This window comes from Nelusetta ayraudi, unplaced genomic scaffold, assembly GCF_046127955.1.
Source record: "Nelusetta ayraudi isolate G7.1 ecotype Tasmania unplaced genomic scaffold, CSIRO-AGI_Nayr_v1 ptg000033l, whole genome shotgun sequence".
In the NCBI taxonomy this organism is placed as follows: domain Eukaryota; kingdom Metazoa; phylum Chordata; class Actinopteri; order Tetraodontiformes; family Monacanthidae; genus Nelusetta; species Nelusetta ayraudi.
The window spans coordinates 2,596,369-2,616,902 of NW_027466083.1; the positions used below are offsets into that span (position 1 = coordinate 2,596,369).

General features: G+C 41.1%; 1 protein-coding gene across 4 annotated transcripts in view; it reads right to left on the bottom strand.

Annotated features, from left to right (window-relative positions):
• The window catches only part of astn1 (astrotactin 1), a 328,361-nt gene that overhangs the window by 269,593 nt on the left and 38,234 nt on the right, over positions 1-20,534 (bottom strand). The gene's annotated exons all lie outside the window — the stretch shown is intronic.

The following is a 20,534-nucleotide window of genomic DNA, read 5'->3' on the forward strand; positions in this document are numbered from 1 at the left end:
CCATTAGAGAGCGCAGCTGAGCACAGCATGTAAACCAAAAACTGCTCTTCTCATATCTGAAATATATTTCATACTATTTGCATGCGTTTTCTGAAGTTGTGGGGCACTTGTCCGCTGGAGTGATGGTTACACCTGGCTATTTATAATGGCGATAGGACAGCTGTTCCGATGGGCAGGAGCTCGAGAGGTGGAGATCCGCAAGCACTACCACGCATGCCGGCTTCATATACACAAGGGTAGACTGGGCTTGAAATCAACAGACAGAGAGGCTGTGTGTTGAGATGCTCTACCCCTGAAAAATAACATCACTAGAGCCTCACATACCAATCTTCAGTACCATATAGTTGATAACGATGACAATGTAGCATTGCCCCTTTAAAAAACGAAGAAACAATACAAGCTGTAAACAGTAGCATGCATCAAAGTGCATTTTCCTTCGCACAAAGTCTAAAAATTTACTCTGTGTCAGCAATAAAGTTTATGAGAAACACAGTTCAATGTTCCCTTCTTTATTTTGTTGTAGCTCCGAAGCATTTAAAAAAACAACCAATTCCAGCAACCCTCCCTAATTTGAAGGTGAGTGTTTAAGGTGTCATGAACTCAAACAATTTTGCAGCACTTTTTCCGAAACAGGCTGTTGTGGTTCATGAAGTATTAATGAACAGTGGCATTTCGTGAGGAGTCAGAAAGCTTCCAAGGTTTTTGTTTTTATAAAGAATGAGAGTAAGGAGAAATGATAAAGCCGAGACGAGTAAACACCGACTGCCGTGGAAGCAGTGAGGCGTGAGGAACGCTGTCCTTTGTGTAACTCAGCTCCTGAGACATTTCACTGCTCTCCGTTGTGTCACCAAGACACATGGTGCAGAAATGAAAAGGCATTATAAACACATGGCTGACTTTCGTGGCTAATTTTGTGAAGACAGTGTAAAAGAAGGCAAAAATGCATCTTCCTCAGAAGTGATGAGGGGGCGACACTGCTGACTGGAGGGCGCAACTTCAGAGATCACACAGAGTGCAAGCACAACTCCAGAACAAATCCCCTCACAAATCACATTTCTGCAGAACGGCCAAAATTGAATAAAAATATGGGTTCAATGTGATCCTCCAAGGTTTCGGGTGAGTGTGTTTTTGTGTGTGCTGGTGGGCGGAGACCGACAAACTAGAGAGAGATAAAGAGATTGCTGCAAAACAATGGCAGCATCAACTAGAAAACATTACTCATCTAGAAAAGAAAAGATAAGAAAAGAAAATGACGTCCATTTTAAATGTGTTGATTGACATTTTGGAGGGGTATGTGAAATAACCCTCACTCAGGTGAAATAATCTACCTGCCATGTCAGTTTAACCTCAATCAGAGTGAAGAACGGCATTACTTGGAGTGAAGGAATTCAAGCTAAAAAATTAAATATGCTGGTTCTGCGCAATGTTACAGCGGTTCACTGCTACCACAAAAAAGTGCCACTGCCACAGTAATAATGTAATGATCCAGGTCAAATGTTTTGGTTTTAACCGTAGCTGAAAAGTGAACCCGTTGAAAAATGTTCTGACTAAAAGCTAAAAGTTTCCAAAACAATTTCCAAAAACGTAACAAAAAGCATTTTGTTTGGCTATTCTGACCACTAGATTGTTGATATCTAGTACAGTCTGATAGAGGTAAAGCTTACGGCAGGATATAAATAGACGCCATCAACTGAGTAGCAGGTAGGCAGAAGTGTCTTTGAAGCAATTTGTATCCACCAAATATGATTTTCATTTTATCTCTGCCTTTCAGACGCAGACACCCGAGCGGCCACGGAAAGCGTGGAACGTCTCACAGTAATCCATCCTGTCGCTCACAGTCAGACTCTCTGCCGCATGGACGATGCTCACAGATGAAACAGATGTCACTCTCTCCGCAGGACAGCAGAACTGTTGGGAGCCATTTAAATAGACATCAGCTACTCGGTCTGTTACGAGAACATTTTCAGCCAATTACATTGGCACCAAGGTGCTGGGCAAACAAAATCTATGCATATATTTATATTGATTACCATTTTATAATGTGTCTATACCAGTATCAGTTTAATTATTTAATTTGACTTAATTTCTTTGTCTTCTGTGAGAACAGGAACTGGCGGGAGATGATTGGCAACTCAGACTGGGCAGCAGAACAGTATGATTTGCTTTGCTGCATCTTCATCAACCCAAATGACACACTGATGAAAACTGAATTAAATTGCCTCCGCCACTGTCTCCATCTAACGGAATAGTCCATTCAAAATAAAAATGCAATTGCAAAAACAAAGGGCTGAATACAAATTGTTCACGTTCAACGTTTCAACGACTTTAATGCTGACACTGAATATTTACGAGTTTGGACTGCCTCAGTAGAACAAATGACTAATTGGAAATTCATCGTCATCAATCTTCAGAGTAACTCGGCACAGCTAATCTGCCCTCTAATCCAACTGCATGTACCACAATTTATGTTTGTGTACTTTACGATAGCAATTCAGAACATTTACTGCCTGGTATTGCAATTTCCTATTGATGGCAGATGGGGCCTGTTTTTTCTCAATTAAGTATCCTATTTATTGCCACCATTTGCAGAATGGTACACATCCCAACATTAATTTTGCCGGACACTGGGCTGTAAAGTCAACTATAAGGGGAAAAGCACCCACGATCCAATACCGTATATTGGTGTGCAAGCTGTAACAGAACTTAAAGACGCACAGATGTCATCGTGAACTTGTAAAGGGATCCGTGCCAGCGCAATGCGGAGCAGAAGGAGCTGGTGGGGTTGCGCGGAGAGGACGTGGGCCATTAGCGAATAGTCCATAATTGATCAAAGTCCAAGCAACACCGGTTTATTCGAGCAGCGGCAGCAGCGCTGCCATGGAGAAATCACGGTCTGTAAATAGTAATGAGGATAAGGCCTGATCAAAAGAGAAAGCGACCAACAGGAGTGACTGGAGCCGTGGATTCAGACGCCGGTGCCGGCACGCACGAGGAGCAAGAGCACGGTAGAAACTAGGGATGCACTGATAGCACTTTTTGACAGGAGTAGAATACAAGTACTGGTATTTGAGTACTCACTGATACGATACCAAGTACTTAACAAGGCCATTACACATTACAGAAGGACTTTGATTTTTTATTTTTCCACAGGTGTTCTGTTATTTGTACAACATTCCTCAGCAGGTACCAATACTAGGCCAGCTCAGTGGTCGAGTGTCTGTCCTGAGACTGGTAGGTTGTGGGTTCAATCCCTGGCCGAGTCATGGCAAAGACTGTAAAAAAATGGTAGCCATTGCCTTCCTGCTTGGCACTCAGTATTCGGGGTTGGAGCACTCAATGATTCCCAGGCACGGCACCCATGCTGCCCACCGCTCCCTCAGGGGATGATGGGTCAAATGTGGAGGACAAATTTTGCATCCCTCGGGATGTGAAAATCACTGGGACTTTTACCTTTTTTTTTCTTTTCTTTTTTTTAACTTTAACACTAGATTCCTCGTGACCCTGATCTCAGGAAGAAGCGGGGATGGAAAATGAATGAATGAATAACACTAGATTCTGGTATCAGTGCATTCCTCGTAGAAATGCAGGAAGCTGATGTAGCAAAAGGGCGAAGCCACAGCGATGTCGCAGCGCACGGCCTCGCAGGACCATTACACTGATCACCTCGTAACATGCTGTAAGCAGGATTTTTAGTGCTGATCACAGGCTTTTACCAGCGTGGAACAACTTATGAGTCACGTACCAAGTTTACGACTCCCGCGCTACGACTAGTGGGCGGGAACCCGTTTCTGAGACCTTAATTCTCAAATTGATGTCCGCCTGCGTGATTAATTCATGCCACGTCATTATAGCACAGGAGAGCAAAGACTGGAGGTCAAATTGTTTGACTTTGTTGTCGGCAAAGTTGAGGTGCAATGATCAATCATAAAGCTAACGATTGGTGAAGTGCTCTTACGTGCTGCTCAGTGGAAGCAGTAGATCTAATCTTTGTGTTGCCATATGGGAAATGAAGTGCCAGTGATTAAGAAGGATCACTACGTATCCCAATATTTTATGTAGCCACTGAGTTCCCTTTTCACAAAGGCACGTAGGGTACTTTTATTATAGCTTTTGCCATTATTATTTTTTTTTTTTGTTGGTCATTTTGCTCACTGCCAGACTTTGCAAGTGCAAAGTGAATTTAAAGGAGAGTCAATCCGTAAAATATGTAGTGCAATGAAGTGAAGCTGGAAGTATAAGTGACAGTGTTCACAGCTCTATAGAAACGTAAAATGTAAAAACAACAAAAATAAATAAATGGGTTATTGTGGATTAAAGTATTAGGACACCCCTCAATAGTGAATAATCAATAACAAATGAATGTTGTCTGTAAGGAATTATTCAACTGTTTTTTTTGTTTTTTTGGGGGGGTTAAACTAGCGAGTACTAAATTTCCGCAAACAAGTCACAGACCTTTTCTTTTTCCTCTTTATTTTTTTTTAACAAAAACATATGTGTATATATATATATATTTTTTTATATAATTTTTCTTTCGAAAGTTTATGAAAGATGATTACTACAAGAGGTGTGTGTGTGTGGGGGGGGGTTATTTTTATGTTCATACTATTTATTCTCCTAAGCTACCTTGGAATAGTTCACTAAAAGACCATCAGACTTCACTGTGTTTGAATCATTTATGGAAGCACTTACCTGGCTTCAAGTATCCATTGTGAGAGCCGCCATCATTAACAGTATGTGCTCACATTATACATACATAAGATTACAAAGCAGTGTCTTGCACTTAAATTCCACCTGTGTCGGTGCGCGGTACCTTCCTTTGTCAGAGCACCAATTACACTGAACACTCACGATGGAAACACCTGCATACTGGATAATGGCCTTGAATGTGATATTCACTAGAACCTGTGTATAAAGCGCAGCACATAATGGCTTTGTTGTGACGCAGCTTTGCATGTTTTTGTAATTGTGGACTTATAACAAGGTCTGGCCTGGAAATTAGTGATGACTGCATGCAGCAGTAAGGGGGGAGTTCCTGTGGCCCATACCATAGATCAGACCTTAGAGTCCCAGCTGGTTTTAAACAAAATGCAAATGAGGTGCCAGATTGTGACAGGTCACTTTTTTTAAAAAGTCCACTCTCCCGTCCCCTGGGGGCTAGTTTGCTGTAAGAGGGGGATTAATGAGACCGCCACCGTGCTGCACAAGACATTGTGCAGTGTACAGCGTCACCCAGCAGAGATCCAGGAGGAGGGGGGCTAAGGAAGGGAAGAAGTGTGGAGGAAGAGGGAGAAGAATGCAAGTGGGATGAAGGAGATGGTGAAGCGGGTGCGGCCACCTACCAGGATTGAAATGGATCAAAGTAATCTGATTACGCCGCGTAATTAGTAAACCTCTTCTGAATGCCAATCCACTGAACCATTTTGTTTAAATGAGCTCCTATTTTTACTTGAATTAAAGAGACAGTGCATCCGTTTTAAGCATTCTGAGAGCTTGATCTATAATCCTGCAGTAAACAAATGGCCAGCACAGCACAGGGAACAAACACTGCAAGTTTCCTAACAGATCGATGGCGCACTCCAACTGCCAGGATGCCAAATATCAAAACCCAGAGGACTATGTGCTGCTGCCGTCACATCTTTATTCACATGAGTATCATAGACAGGTAGTCTTGATGAAAATTAGATAAACGTTTGACAATCAGAGATTTGATAAAACACTGGTTACACCACACTTCAGACTTCTTTGCTTATCTAAGCACAGCTGATTTAATGAGTAAAACCTGACAGGGCACTTAGAAATGATTGCGAAACTCACTTTTGCAAGATTAATGCACCAAACAGAAATAATCACGTTTTAGTACGGCAGTACAGCAGAGGGTTGTTTATGTTCTGGAGATTTCAGTGAGATAAAGATGCAGGAGAGCCCAGTTTGTTGGGAGATTGTTGGGATTTGGGGGTTTCTCTTCCATACAGTCAAGCCTGATTTCCACATGGACACGAAATGGAATGATTGATTTGTTGTTAAAAACATAATGTATCAAGCATTGTATCAAGAAATAGGAATACAAAAAAGGCAGAAGTTGGCATAAACCAATGCTATGGTTTTTGTAGGTGGAGGTAGCGCATGTCAGATAAAGAAAAGGTGGGCCGATAGTGTGAGTTTCTGGAAAGCCCCTATATTAGCCCCACATATTATTTTTGTTATTATTATAATAATAATAATAATAATAATAATAATAATAATAATAATAATAATAATAATAATAATGATAATAATAATAATAATAATAATAATAATAATAATTGTTGATTTCACAAAAAAAGAGAAAATAAATTAAGTGTCACATCTTAAGTTTTCTTACTTTGCAAAGTTATCTACTTTGCAAAAAATTACTCAGAAATATGAGTGGACTTCAGAAGTATCTCACTGACCAAACACTTTAGCCAACATTTATTCACACAATAAGGATTAAGCAAATGCCCGGGTTCAGTTTGAGCAGCTAAGATGTTTTATCTGGTGTGCAGCTGCTCCACTGGCTGCTGCAACTCAATGCAATCCATCACTTACACCACTTTTAATTGGGCTCTCTGATAATAGCTGGGCTGATCCTGAGCCTCACTTTTTATGTTCCTGTGTAGGTACAAACGACACTGTGGGAGAAACTTTGCCAACACAAGTGATTAAAAAGTTCCTAGCGAGTTGTCAACTATGACTTGCATGATGCTTATGCATGTTTTTCTCTCCTGTCCCCTTGTCCCAAAGCTTTTAATGATTAGTTTCATGAGTATAATACATTTTAGGTCAAATGGCAATAGACAATATTGAATTAGCACATGCACTGTAGGCAAGCATGCCCCACAACACGTCTCGGAAGTGTGTTGGTGGGATGGCGCCCTGCTGAGCTCAACATATCAACATATGACAATGAATATTTACAAGGAATATTTACTTGAATCAGAATGCCCAAAACACACAGCATTCGTATTAAAAAAAAAAAAAATACAAAAATTTGATCCATAGTGTTCAAAAAAAAGTGTTTTATAATGTTGAAAACGTTGAAAACGTTGAAAACTTCTGAGAAAACAGAGTCTTCATACTTGGTATAGTCAAGCAAAATTCAAAAGTAACCCACAAAAAAAAAAAAAGAGAGAGTAAGTAATGCTGTTGTTAACACCTACACAAACTCAAATGTTAGAGTTTGTTTTTTTTCTTTCCAGATTTGCTTTGTGCGAAGGTTCTCGGAGACTCGAATGTTGAGTAAAGCCAACTGGACTGGGCTTTGGGAGCACAAAGTTCAGTTCAAAACTAAACAAAGCTTTTGGATGAGAGGAAAAACTCCTTCAAACCACCCAAAAAAAAAAACAGTCCACTTGTCTTAAGTGAGCACAGCGGATACAAAATAAAGATTCATATGAGTAGCATATGGAGGGATATATTCTTGCAAACTTTGAATGAAGTTTAGTACTCCTCAAACAGAAGAAGAAGAACCTTTCAGATCAACTCTGGCTCTCTCTAAGTTGTTCTGAAAGTTTCAGCTCAGGAAAAAAGATTAAACTAATTTTGCAAGTAGGAGTAGTTTCTCGATACACTCGCCTCAAACTTTTCAAACATTACATCTGCTCTGTGAAGGTTATCTCAAACAGTGATTAATACATCCCCAGTAATGTATAGGAGTGTCAGGATACATAAACAAATGCGCAAACACATGCAATGTTTTCAAAGCAATTAAAACTCTCAACTGAAAAATGCACTTTGTCTTTCCTATTCCCTCAGGGTTGTGCCCCAAGTCTGACTCCAAACTGTGTTCCGCAGAGACAACGATAACCATCCTCACATTGTGCAGTCACCAGAGGGCATGGTGATAAGCAGCAATTACTTTAGGGCTGTTGATTCAGAATTCCCCCAACTTAGCAGTAATAAGCGGTTATTAAAGGGAACATGACATTGTTGAGCTAAGGGCCCGGCGGCTGGGCGACAGCGTGCTAATTTCCACATCATTATTCCTATGTGGACACATGGCGCTCGCCCTTCAAGCCTGTCCTCTAACTGGACAAAGTGTTGGCTGATTTCTGAGGGTGGTGTGAAGTTTCCACTCAAGAGCATTTGGTTCTTGACATGACCAGAGGAATGACTTTGACCTGATGATAGACTGGGCATTTGTAGATCTGCAGCAGATGTGTGACACTCTGAATGTTTTGTTCTCTTGTGTAACGGTACAGCCGTGATAAAGACCAGAATACGCTCTACTTTTTACTAGAAGGAGAACCCGATTAATCACTGTTTATGACACCTCTGATTGGTTTATCAAGTCAAGTTAAACTTTATTTGTCCTCAAAGGGCAACTGGGTTGCAGCAAGACACCCGGAACGGACACAACACAGCACGGAGAACGCAGACTGATGAGCACGATGACCACTAGGGCGTCTGTATTGAAGATAATTATTAAATGAATACATAAACAAATAATAAATACATTTATGAGTACTGCCAACACTGAGAACATGTATTTTACCATGAAATGCACAGATATAAGATACTAATTTACAGCTCAGTTAAACAAACTAACGGCATTTGGCCCAAACGAGATTGTTTTTTTGTTTTTGTTTTTTACTGGAGATTAACAGTTGGAGCTCAGGATGGAGAGAGTGGCCATAAACTGCTAGATTTTCCTTTATTGAAGGAAAAGCTATTCAACAGATCTGTGAGGCAAATTTGTCGGTTGCTCATGATCTTGCTACTGACCTTCAGAATTTTAGAGAGAGCAGCTTTGGCCCAAACACTCAGATTCCAATAGCAGCAAGTCATGGAGACAGTTGAACCGTTTAAACCGACAGTTTTATAAAATAATTGCAGTAAGGTTTTGTCTAAATTTTGCTAACTTGCGCAGGCCAAGGCAGTCGCTACAGGCCTACTTGACCTGACTGTCGTTATTGTTGCCATTTATTTGCAATCCAGGAAATCAAAGGATTGCTTGGTAGACTTTTTCTTTTCTCAGGATTACCCATCAACTGCAGTTTTCATTGACACCACATATAACTTTCTTTAAAAGCATACACAAGTAGCAACAAGCAACATGGCTTGCATGTAATCCAGGGACATAATCAGAAAAGTATCCGAGTTCAACCTAAGGATGAGTTTCCTTCTGCTTTGGCCCTACAGTGCAATTTAATTCAAAGAGACGGGTGTATTTGGCTAATCATTTTACATTTTGTCCATCTTGATATTGAGGTTTAAACATGCGGGCAAGGTTTCCTATTAAGATGCTTTCCAATCCACAGCAAGTGCAAACACGGGCAAGGCAAAGACGATAAGGGACGTCTCCGCTTTAAATTTGAGCAAACCAGCTTAGAGTTTAATGTGGAGATATCGACAGACGTCCAGAAGTAATGAGACAGGCAAAGTGTTCAAGGGAAATCAGCCGCTTAGCGACGATCTGAGTGGAATGCAGCCTTCCAGGGGCTGTTCTCCCAGTGGGAGAGGGAGAAGGGGAGGATGGAGACCATATGGCAAGGGAGCTGTGTGCTTGCACTGGGACTTAACAGCAGCACGGAGAGGAGCAAGAGTGTACGTGCAAGTTAATGTGCAGCTTGTGTATGTGTGTGCGTGTATGTGGCAGTGGAACTATTCCGCTCACATCCTCCTGCGGTGTCAGGGGAAGCTGCCCTCTCTTACCTTTCCTCCTGCAGTCAGAGTGTGTGTGTGTGTGTGGGGGGGTGGGGGGGGGGGGAACTGGGGGTCACGGGGAGGCGGGTGGGGTTGCATTAAATTTGACACTGCTGTAATAGGATGAGTATCCAAAGAGAGCGGTGGAGTTAAGGATGGTCTGGATGAAGAAGTGTGGGTTTGATTTTAGATCCAAGGTCAAATCACAATTCAAAAAATTCTGGCTTTAACATAGAGGGTTTTTTTTTGTTTTTTTACCTTATACTTACAAATCACAAATCAAGTGATGGAAAAAGTTAAGCCAAAAGCCCAAAAGCAAGTGCTCAAATGTAGTATGTGAGGATTAGAACGAGAGGCTGGAACTTGATGAGAATGAATCAGATCAGCTTAAAGCAACATGGTTTTCCAACCTTAAAATGAAGGAAAATTCAGTCCTGCCATTGACATTGAGATAACCCTCACGCAAAAAAAAAATCTAAAACACATACTGTGGAAGTCCAGTAGTGTCTCATTCCTTCCCATTCGAAGTCCAGGAGTAATAAAACACAGCGCTCATTCGGAGAATTTGCTGCGTTTCTGTCCACTAATTGCAGACACGGCAGTGTGCTACATGTTCATCATATTTACCTGGTGTGAGCCTACAAGGATGATTGTTTCCACAAACATTTTGGCAAATCCGCCTGTTGCCATAATCACAATGCTGTATGAGTAGAAATTCCCTTTAGTTATCAGTGCCTGCTGTTTAGAGGTCCATGGGACGAGTGAATAGAGTGGACAGTGAACCGAGCAGTTGCACAACTGCACACCTGTACTCCTTCCCTCAAAACTCATCAAACACACAACTCCAACAATCAAAACATATATACAAGCAAATATTTAAAACTACTTTTGTGAGAAAAAGTGGGTGGAGAGACACAAAGCCACCTCAGACAGCTCCGTAGTTCAAATAAATACAGTTCTGGTTCTTGGTTAGTAAAGAAATCATCTTCATCATCACCATAATCATTATCAACACCATCACCATCACCATCACCATCATCATCATCATCGCGAGCAACGAGCAAGTTCATCATAATCAGGCATTGGCTTCTTCTCAACAAACATATTGTTTGGATGACAGGAGTTTCTGCAGTGTACATGGACTTTTGAAATCGCTCCGCCCAGCAGGTACATCTGGAACCTAGTTCAAACCATTTGCCTGGAAAACAACTGAGGCTCATAAAGTTACATTATTATTTCATGGTGTGGTGAATGTGCTACTTGCTCTTGAGAGTGTTTTGGAGTTGTTGGATTGTGTAGTTGATGAGTCTTGAGGGAAGGAGACCAGCACTATAATTAAAGGGAATGTACCTATGACTATGTAGGAGTTTTGGCAATAGTCATATTCCTTGTAACATGGCTGAAAGTGAGGAATTTAGGTGGTAATGTTACAACCGCATATTGTGCAAAACTCAATTACCTCACTTACAATAAGATTATGTGATTACTGCATAACTTGATGAATAGTGACGATACCATGACTTCTTTTTTTTTATATTTACTTAAGCACTGTGTACTAGCCCTGCACATACACATAGTTTTTGTCTTTTCAGTGATTATTTTTTCATAAAAAAAAACATGGATCCTTGTTTTGCCTTAATAAGTAATAAATAAGTTACATGAGAAAAGCTCATATTTATGCTGTCATGGTGACCTTTTATTTCCACCTTGGTTTGTTTATTCTACGGTATACTGTATGGCAGAAAAAACACAGTGTAGAATCCCACAGACAAACCAACTCTCCTTTTTATTAACTCTTTGTTGGTTGTTGTGCAGTTCTAACATACTACCAAGGAAATGCAAGCGCACAGATATTTGGAGGGAAACATTTTGTGCTTGCATGATGTCTCATGGTGGCTACGCCCAACCCTGTCCCTAAAATCTAGTGATATCCCTGACAAAAGTGCTAACTTAACCCCATTGAATGAATTGCTAAACTCTCAAACGTGGTCTTGCATAGCAGTACTGATTTCCCACTGTGTGGTCTCTACAGCATTCTTAAAAAGGAAATGCAGTGGCTTTGGCTGAGGTTTCGTAATGGTACAGAATGTCCGACCATTTAGGACGACAAAAGCAGCATTTTCATGCTTTCTCTGGCTATTTAGAATAAAGCCAAACAGCCAGACAAAAACTTGTGCAATTACAAATCTCCAAAAAACAATGCTTGTTTGCCAAATTGACCATTCACAACTTAACGTCAAGCTCCCATTGTGTTGGGGAACACTTTGGGGCTCATTCTCTCAGCTGCTGTTGTTAAGCCTTGCCAATTTTCTACATGAATGAAAGTAGGAAACGGCACCATCAATCAAAGTCAGCACCTTTTGCTAAAGAAGCTGCCCGACATGCACCCACACAAATTAAACCAAACAGCCAGCAAAAGGTGGTCTGCGAGAGTGTGACAAGGTCTACTTTACAATCTCACATGTTTTGGGCTGAAAATTTTCCAAAGTAGCTCACAAAATTAGTAGAGGCAGGTGTTCTGCCTACATCACTAGTTTATCCCATTTCAACATCACATTATGGTCTTCAACTTGATTTTTTTTTAAAACTATTAAATTATTGTATAGCTGCAGCCCTACATGTGGTTATGTATATGATGGTGTGGGCGAGGGGCTGCAGTGGCCACGGCAAGGTGAGGTGAAAGCACTCAATGTTCCAACAGCAGCAACAGCAGCAGCTCCAGTGCCCAGTTTGATGAAGATTCAACGTGATGCACACCACCTGGCTGTGATTAGAAATCCTACTTGAGTAAAGTCAGCCGCCTAGCAAACTTCAAGTGAGCAGTGTGCAGCTGAGAGGGCTGTATTCTTGCCAAAGCTGGAGCTTTCCCCAAACAAAGGTAGCGGGGTATGAGGCACTGGTGGAGCTGATTAACAGGGTTTCCCATTTCTGGATCCATTATCTTTTTACAATCACAGCTTTTACTGGCACAGGGCCACAGGTAGGAGAAGCCCCTTCCAGCTGTCTTGGGCGGAGGGGTACCGTCTCGGGGTGGATCGACAATCAGCCAGTTCGTCACATTGCTGGCATAGACAGACCACAAGAGCAAGCTCATCCACACCTACAGACTATTTAGAGTCATTAATGAACCTCGGCTGAAGGTCTCCAGAGTGCTGGGGAGCCAAAAACGTAGCTGCGCAGGGACACGCAAACTTTTTTAACACGTAAGACCAGATATGGAGCAACAATGCTTTTTCTTTTTGGTATACACAGAGGATGTACTACCAGTTTTCACTTTTTCTTCATGTTATTGTGTATTGTGTACTATTTGGGATGAAATCAAGTCAGTCACGGCTGATTGATGAGTTTTTCATGAGTTTGATTGCAATGTGGGGCGACACAGAGGCGCAGTGGTTGGTGCTGCCGCCTCACAGCAAGAAGATTGTGGGTTCAATTCCAGGACTGGGACCTTTCTGTGTGGAGTTTGCACCCTGTGCCTGCGTGGGTTCTCTCCGGCTTCCTCTCACAGTCCGAAAACATGCACGTGAGGTCAATTGAACACTCTGTCTCTATCTGGCCCTGCGATGAACTGGCGGCTTGTCCAGGGTGTCACCCTGCCTTCGCCATAAGACAGCGGGGAGAGGCTCCAGCAGACCCCCCTGAACCTGAGCTCGGGAAGAAGCGGGTAATTAATGGATGATGGAATGATGGAAAATGAATGAATGATTGCAATCTTAAGCCTATATACTTTACACATGTGTTTATACACATACATACACACGCGCATATATATTCTTTTTAAAGCATTGACCTTTTCATTTGTAAATATTGCATTTCAACAAATCCAGGCAGGCATAGCGCTGGGTGTCATCCATTCCTGGTTCAGTTGATCGTTAAATAAAGTGTGACAAGGACAAAACAGTGTTTGCCAGTTGAAGCAGTGACAGGTTTTTGCAGAAAACCTTGCAAATAATATCAATTCAGTGTTCAATGGAAAAGCAGACAGAAGGGATTTGTTTTAGGTGCAACAGTGCTTAAAAGAAGAAGAAAAAAAAAAAAAGCACCGCAACCAAGACGTGTAAACGACCCTCTTAAAAACTTTTTTCAAACTACTTCTGTCAGGTTGCGTGCTCCGGGCTTTACAGCAGATATTGTTGACTTCAAGTCTTTTGTTGAAACTTTACCACTGTGGGGCCTGTTACCCTCGCTTATAATAATCCACAGTCAACTTAACCTTGAATTGGAAAGGGGGACATGCAACATACTGAAATGCATAGCATTTTTAATTAGAATATAGTAGTTATGAGAGATTAGTTCAATGAAATTGATTGTCTAAATAAATCTGTGAATACAATAAAAGCTGTCTATGAAACATAATCAATCTCAAACTATGCAATGGCCACTGTGGAGTTTCATTTAGCCAAAACAACTTTAAATTCCACTGCCTTGAGTGATTTGAAATTGCAAATTACAACATTATCCTTTATAAGTTATTTTTTTTAAATTTTGCTTTCATTTAGAATAAAATGAGCGCAGCAGCTATTCTTGCTAAGCGGTGTCTCGCTTTTTACTTTAATTCAACATGCACGTCGGCTCTTGTAAAAGGCAGGACAGCGCAATGAACCAAACAAACACCAAAGTCATTTGCTATCCAGAGAGACAAACAGCAATTACGATTTCTGTTACGTCTCATTGCTTAAACCATTTGTTCTCCTGCGGAGCCACGGCGATGGAAACAGTTTAATCTGTGTATGAAGAGAAGAAGAAATGTGTGTTGATGTTGGAAAACATCTTAATCCAAATTTCCCTGACAACCTCCCTTAATTCTCTCTCACAGCTCGGGTCATGTTGTTGTCCTTGGTGGCAGATGATACGCCAGACTTACATTTTCTTCCTCTTAACATGGTTACCTTGGTAATAACCTTATGATTTTACTGCAATAGTTCGACTGTGGTGTTTCCCTGTGCAGTCAAACCCCAAAAATTGTATCTCTTTCCTTTTTGCAAAGAGTTTACACTCTTTACTTTGTATTGGGGACTTTTTGAAGAGGGTTGAATATTTCACTCTAGCCAACTCCAGTAATTGACTGGCCTATTCATCTGCATGCAGGGTTACAAACATCCTAGAGAATCACAGGAGAAGAAGGCAAAACGCCCTTGGAAAAGCAGTTTCAAGTGACCACGCTACTGGAGTCACCTTGAGCGCTGAGGCATCATGTTACATTTAGAATGCCTGGCACTCCCAAAAGCCACATTAGTATGCCTGACAAGTAGAGCTGCACTGCTTGAAAAACTTGTAGCTAATCCTTGTCGTTCAACATACATACAATGTCCAACAAACACGACAAGATCTGTTTAGCAGGATTTGGTTTTGGGGTAGGATTTATTTTTATGAACATTTTACAGTTTTCACTTCAGCCATTAAATAAAGTACAGTTGTGTTTCACATAATGCAATCTGTTCCATTCAGATCAAACATGTCTTTAATTCAAAATTATTATTATATTAAATTGAAGAACTATGAATAACAATCACTCAGATTCCACATTGGTTTCTGCGTTTTCTTCTCCTCTACATTTAGGTTTGATTGTCAACTGCTTATTTTTGTGAGCTGTTGTGACTGAGGAACAGAAAAAAAGTCAACCATTGAAGAATTGGGGAAAAAGATTAAAAGGCAGCGCTGACAAAAGCAGAACTTGAAAATACAACCCCAGCGTTAGTTTCACTGTTCCTATTGATTGAACATGGAGTGCAGCTGCTGGAACGCAGGTGTGGAATATTGGCTCTAATTTTAGTTAGAGAAGTAAACTACCTCTGCTGCTAAACATCAAGATTGTTTTCTTTTTCTTATATTTACAGAGTAGCATATTGGTCACGATCACAATGTTTTCCTTTATTTTTGTGGTTGTTGTTATTCTTGTATTCCTTTGATAAAAAGCAAATAAAGGTGAAGGATATCATACTTATTCATTTGGGTCACATATTTCTCTGAATATCCACAACTAAATGCCATTAATCGGAATGAAACATCTAACATTTTAAAAAGAAACAAAGTGCTCAACAAATGCATGTTTTGATGAAAGCTAAACGGGCATAATGTTGCAGATCGTCACCTTCACTATTCCAAAGGATTTTCACAGACGATGAATAATAACCTCCAAAACACACTAGCAATCACTGTAATAAAACTGAAGTCACAGACAAAAAAGTTTCAAGTCAGCTATTGCGGCATTTTTGGGGATGAACAGAGCAAGATGCGCGGTAGAAGAAAAACAAACAACATTCTGGTGCTGAGAAAATGATGCATCATTTACAACAAACTGAAAGAATAAACACTAATTATAGTGCATGATTTTACATGATGCCTTTGCTATGAGTGTAGCTATATTATTCTGAATTCCCTGAATAATGTCTTGTATACTACCACCAACTGCTGACACTGGTCTCACCTGAAGTTTTATGTCCACCCAAATTCTGTCCATGGCTGATTTTTAATTCCAGAAGGAGTAAAATGTTGGAAATTACCGACTACTTACAGGCAGCGATTTGTATTGATCAATAACGTGAGGGGAGATGATTATCACACTCTGATAAGTTGACAAGCTAATGATCCCATTGTAACAGAAGGTTTTGTTAACCACATCTTACAGCAATTCATATGAACGGCCTGGTTTACTAAAAGTTTGCCTGCAGAAAAATGGACACAAGTGTCATTCACAATATTGCCCTTGCTAATGAATGGAGGAGCTGATCCACTAAGGGGGCCCAATGAGGGTTGTGACCATCACAAGGGCAACATTACATCCATTTCGCGCTTTTGGTTTAGTGAATATGTACAGCAGATACGAGTGTTTGAGACACAACGTGCAAAAAATTGGACAGAGAAAGTAAATCAAGTATTCAGCAGTTTAGTGATTTTATTTAGCACCTTTGAACGGCTGGTATTAACTTTGCGCAACACATTGGCCGTGCATGGGACAACTGATAATGAATGAATGAATGAATGAAATGAATGAAGAATATTTTAACACCGGTTTACATGTGTTTGTGTATTTACAGTGTTTTATTTTCCTTTTTTGGAGCTTCAACAATTGATTTTCCCACTTCAGTGACAACAAAACATAAGGGGGGAAAGTACAGAGAGTTGTATAATCAATGACTGGTGTGTGTTGAGCCCCTCACTGCTGTAAGGCATGGGCATCCACTGGAAGACTGGCTTTACACATCGATGCCTTATGGATTGCATAACAATGTCAGCTGTTGAGTGTTGGCAGGCAGCGCCACCAAAAACAAAGACTTCACTTTTCCTTTCAACCTCTTAAAAAATAATAAAATAAAATAGAAATCATGTAGCAGGATGCAGTAACAGTCACGCTGAGCCCTATTTTCCTCATCATTTACTCCTGTTAAATTTGACTGCGCTCCACACTACTGATAGGTATTAAATTGGGTGGAAGGGAGAAAAAAGGGTGTTTCAACTGTAGCATGTTAAATCTTTTTACTCCCCACTGATGTTGTAAATTGTAAAATGTGCCAAATCATTTGCAGAAATTTAAAATTCAGTTAAAAACCTCTTTCAGGGGGGAAAAAAACATCATCTTTCGATAAGAATTGCATTCAGAGTTTATTCCTGGGGGCACATTTTAGAAGAAAGTACCAAGGAAATACAGCCAGAAACTGGCTGGAAAAAGGTTATTTTAGAGTTTGCAAATAGTAAAGTCCTTTAATTGCAAATCATTCCAGCCAATCACAAAGAAAGAAAATATCATATGCAAGTGGCAGACTGTCACAGCAGCAGCAAACTACAGTCAGTCACATGCTGAAGACTGGAGACAATTACAGTGAATTTGATGGATGAACAAAGGCTCATTATTTAAGTCAGTATTTTCTTGTCACACAAGAAAAATACCAAAAAAGAAAACACACTATATCAGCATGTCTTCTGAGATAATGTCTTTTTTTCCTGTTGCCACTGCCATTTTCAAATGATTACCAAGACTAATTATTTGCTTCCTTTGGGGCAAACGACTGCTTTCAAGCCATAAAATTATTTCAGCCGACACAATTCAGTTGAGGATTTTAACTGCCAGTTTTTAGTGGGATTTTTATTTTTTTATTTTTTTCCCGGAATGTGCAAACAGAAACTTTGGGAATTTAATGTTGGAGAATGTGTTCAACGTTGTCAACCCATCTGTCGGTCTGTCTAATCCGACTGGTGTTAACACACACACACAACCCTGAGATTCTGGGACTGACAGTCTGCCGGAACCGCTTTGGGCCCGACCAGCCAGAACCAGTTCACACCAGCGCTGCCGTGGCCGACTCCCCACGACCCCCTGCTTATCCCAGGCCCCCGCAGGAGGCACAACAATGAACTTATCACTGTTCAGCCACTTGGCGGTACCGATTGGTGCTACGACCCCAACCGCGCTGCTCTGACCGCCAGTCGGCTCTGGTTCATTGATCACAGACACGGGCAGAACCTAATCTAAGGAAGGCGCCGCTTCCAAACCCCTTTGGACGGGGAAGGAAGAGAAGAAGAAAGAGGAAGAAAGGAGGAGAGACATTTACTTAGGTAATGAAAGAGCTACTGGTGCAAAAAGAAAAAAGGGGTGGGGGTTGGAGAGAGAAGTTCAATAAGTTTGCAGGGACCTCCACACGCTGCATGTCAACGAGCTTCCTGGGTATGATTGAAGTTCTGCACCAGCCCACAGCAGGACCTTTTCTATTCATCCTTCTTTTTCTTTTTTCTTTTTTTTAACCACCTGCTCCTTTGTTGCCAAATCGGTTACAGTGCCACAAGAATACATATAAGTTTCAGTGGAGGTGCTGCATTGAGGTTTGGGGGTGGGGGTTAGGGGGGTCTTTTGGGAGCAAGACTTTAATACAAACAGAGATGATTCTCAGCCTATTTGCCGCCTGTGAAGCTTTGAAAGCGGCAACAGAGATGAGGTGTCAGGCCCAAAATGAAGAAGCACCGTCCTGTGCGCACAATTTCCAAGGCATGCCGTGCAAACAAAATGATCGCAGAATAACAAAAGGCAGCGTTACCTCAACACCCCCAGGCAGACGCTCCACGCTCCGACACAGTTACTGTTAGTCACATTAGATATTTCACAGCAGCTGTAAACAGCACGGAGGATTCTCTCAGGTCGTACACAAGAAGCGGTGGCGTCCTCACATGAGATATGACGCGTTTGCCACGGAAGTCAATGAAGTCGGTGCTGGAGTTCACTGAATGGAGTGTGCAGCACGGCACCAATTATATAATATAGTCGCACTCCTCTCCTAAAGACAGACCCATTATCCAAGTCTCTCTGTAGTCTCCCGCTGAGTTTCTTTTTCTCCCCTTTTTCTCCCACATCACAGCCAACACCCTCGGCCCGCAAAGCGAAAAAGATCGAAGCGATCGCCACATCAAACGGAACACGGCGACCTGCCCTTCGCAATCTCCCCATCTGCAGCAAATTGAAGGTGATTTTCAATAACTGCACTGACAAGTTACGGTAGGCGGATCACAGTCACCCTCTCTATCTGACAGGCAATAATAAGTGCGATGATATGAAGTTCTCTGTTTCTGGTCGATCACAGCTTCTACTGCGCTGCTGCCTCAATTGAGGGGCATTTTCAAGCGGCTGCGACGACGAGATGGATGCAGTGACCTTGCATGGAGGAAATGTTGAAAGGAATCATGCGATTGAAGATTTGTTTGAGCTGAAAGCCGCGCTCGCTGTGAAAATTCTGAAATTTTGATTAAAGACCAGATCAATTAACTTTGGTACCCATCGCATTTTCAATTAAAGCTGTTGCTCAAAATGCTTAGTTGTAACATGACGGGCTTTTCTCCCGGAGGTTCAAATTGGTTTACATTAAAGGCCTTTACACACTGGATTTATCACAAACAAAGAACACAAAAGTGCGCATGTTTGTAGAAGATTAATTTAGATCAAAAACATTCGGCCCGGACATTCGGCGATGCAACACAGAATAATCTGCAGGATTTAAGCAAGGCTCTCCAAAGTAAGTTGCACAAATCACAGTTTGGTTTATCTGGCTTAACTCTTGATTTAAGGTGGATTATTTTGATTAGTTTGAGAACCCACATGACACATGATTAATAAAATACATTTTGTCCGTTTATTTTCCTCACACATTTATCTGTTGCGCTTTTACTTTATTTCTTCCATACTTGAGACATACATTATGTGTTTCTATGCATTCAAAAGTCACAGTTGGCAGCATGAATGAAGCCTTTGGGACCGTCGAGGACAGTTTTTCACCATTAGTTAACTGACATAACTGCCACAGGGAAGACTGCTTTATGGCAGCTATTAAAGGAAAAAAATAACCATAAATCTTTCAAAAATAAAATACAGATTCAGACTCAGTTTTGGCTCAGAATCAATCTTGGCCCTAATCATATATGCACTAGGGGTAATATCGTCCTAAATTTGTATCATCTAGCAACCCTTCTTTATTCTACCATCGCTCTACCTTGTTACAATAAAACATGTGGCTGAATGAGTCAGAGCTAATCACCTCATAATAATCTGTGCCATGGCTCACATTCAGAGCAGACCCACCATGTCTAAACACATTAGGTAAACAACTAAATTACATGCAAAGCTTCATTCCACAACAAATTGCCAACAAGCTTGTATTTGTTGTTTGCCTTCTGTTTTAGTCAACTGGTGCTGGCCAAGAGCGCAGCGGTAACAAAGGCTGCGTGGCAGGATACCGCTACAGTAATGCCGAACATACAAATCCCTCCCACTGTGTTAAAGTCACACTGTTAGACACACGGCACACTGCAATTTAAATGCGAGGGTATAATTTCCCCATGCAGACCAGCCTCAGTTCAACCAATTGCTTCAACAGAAAACTTCCAGTTCA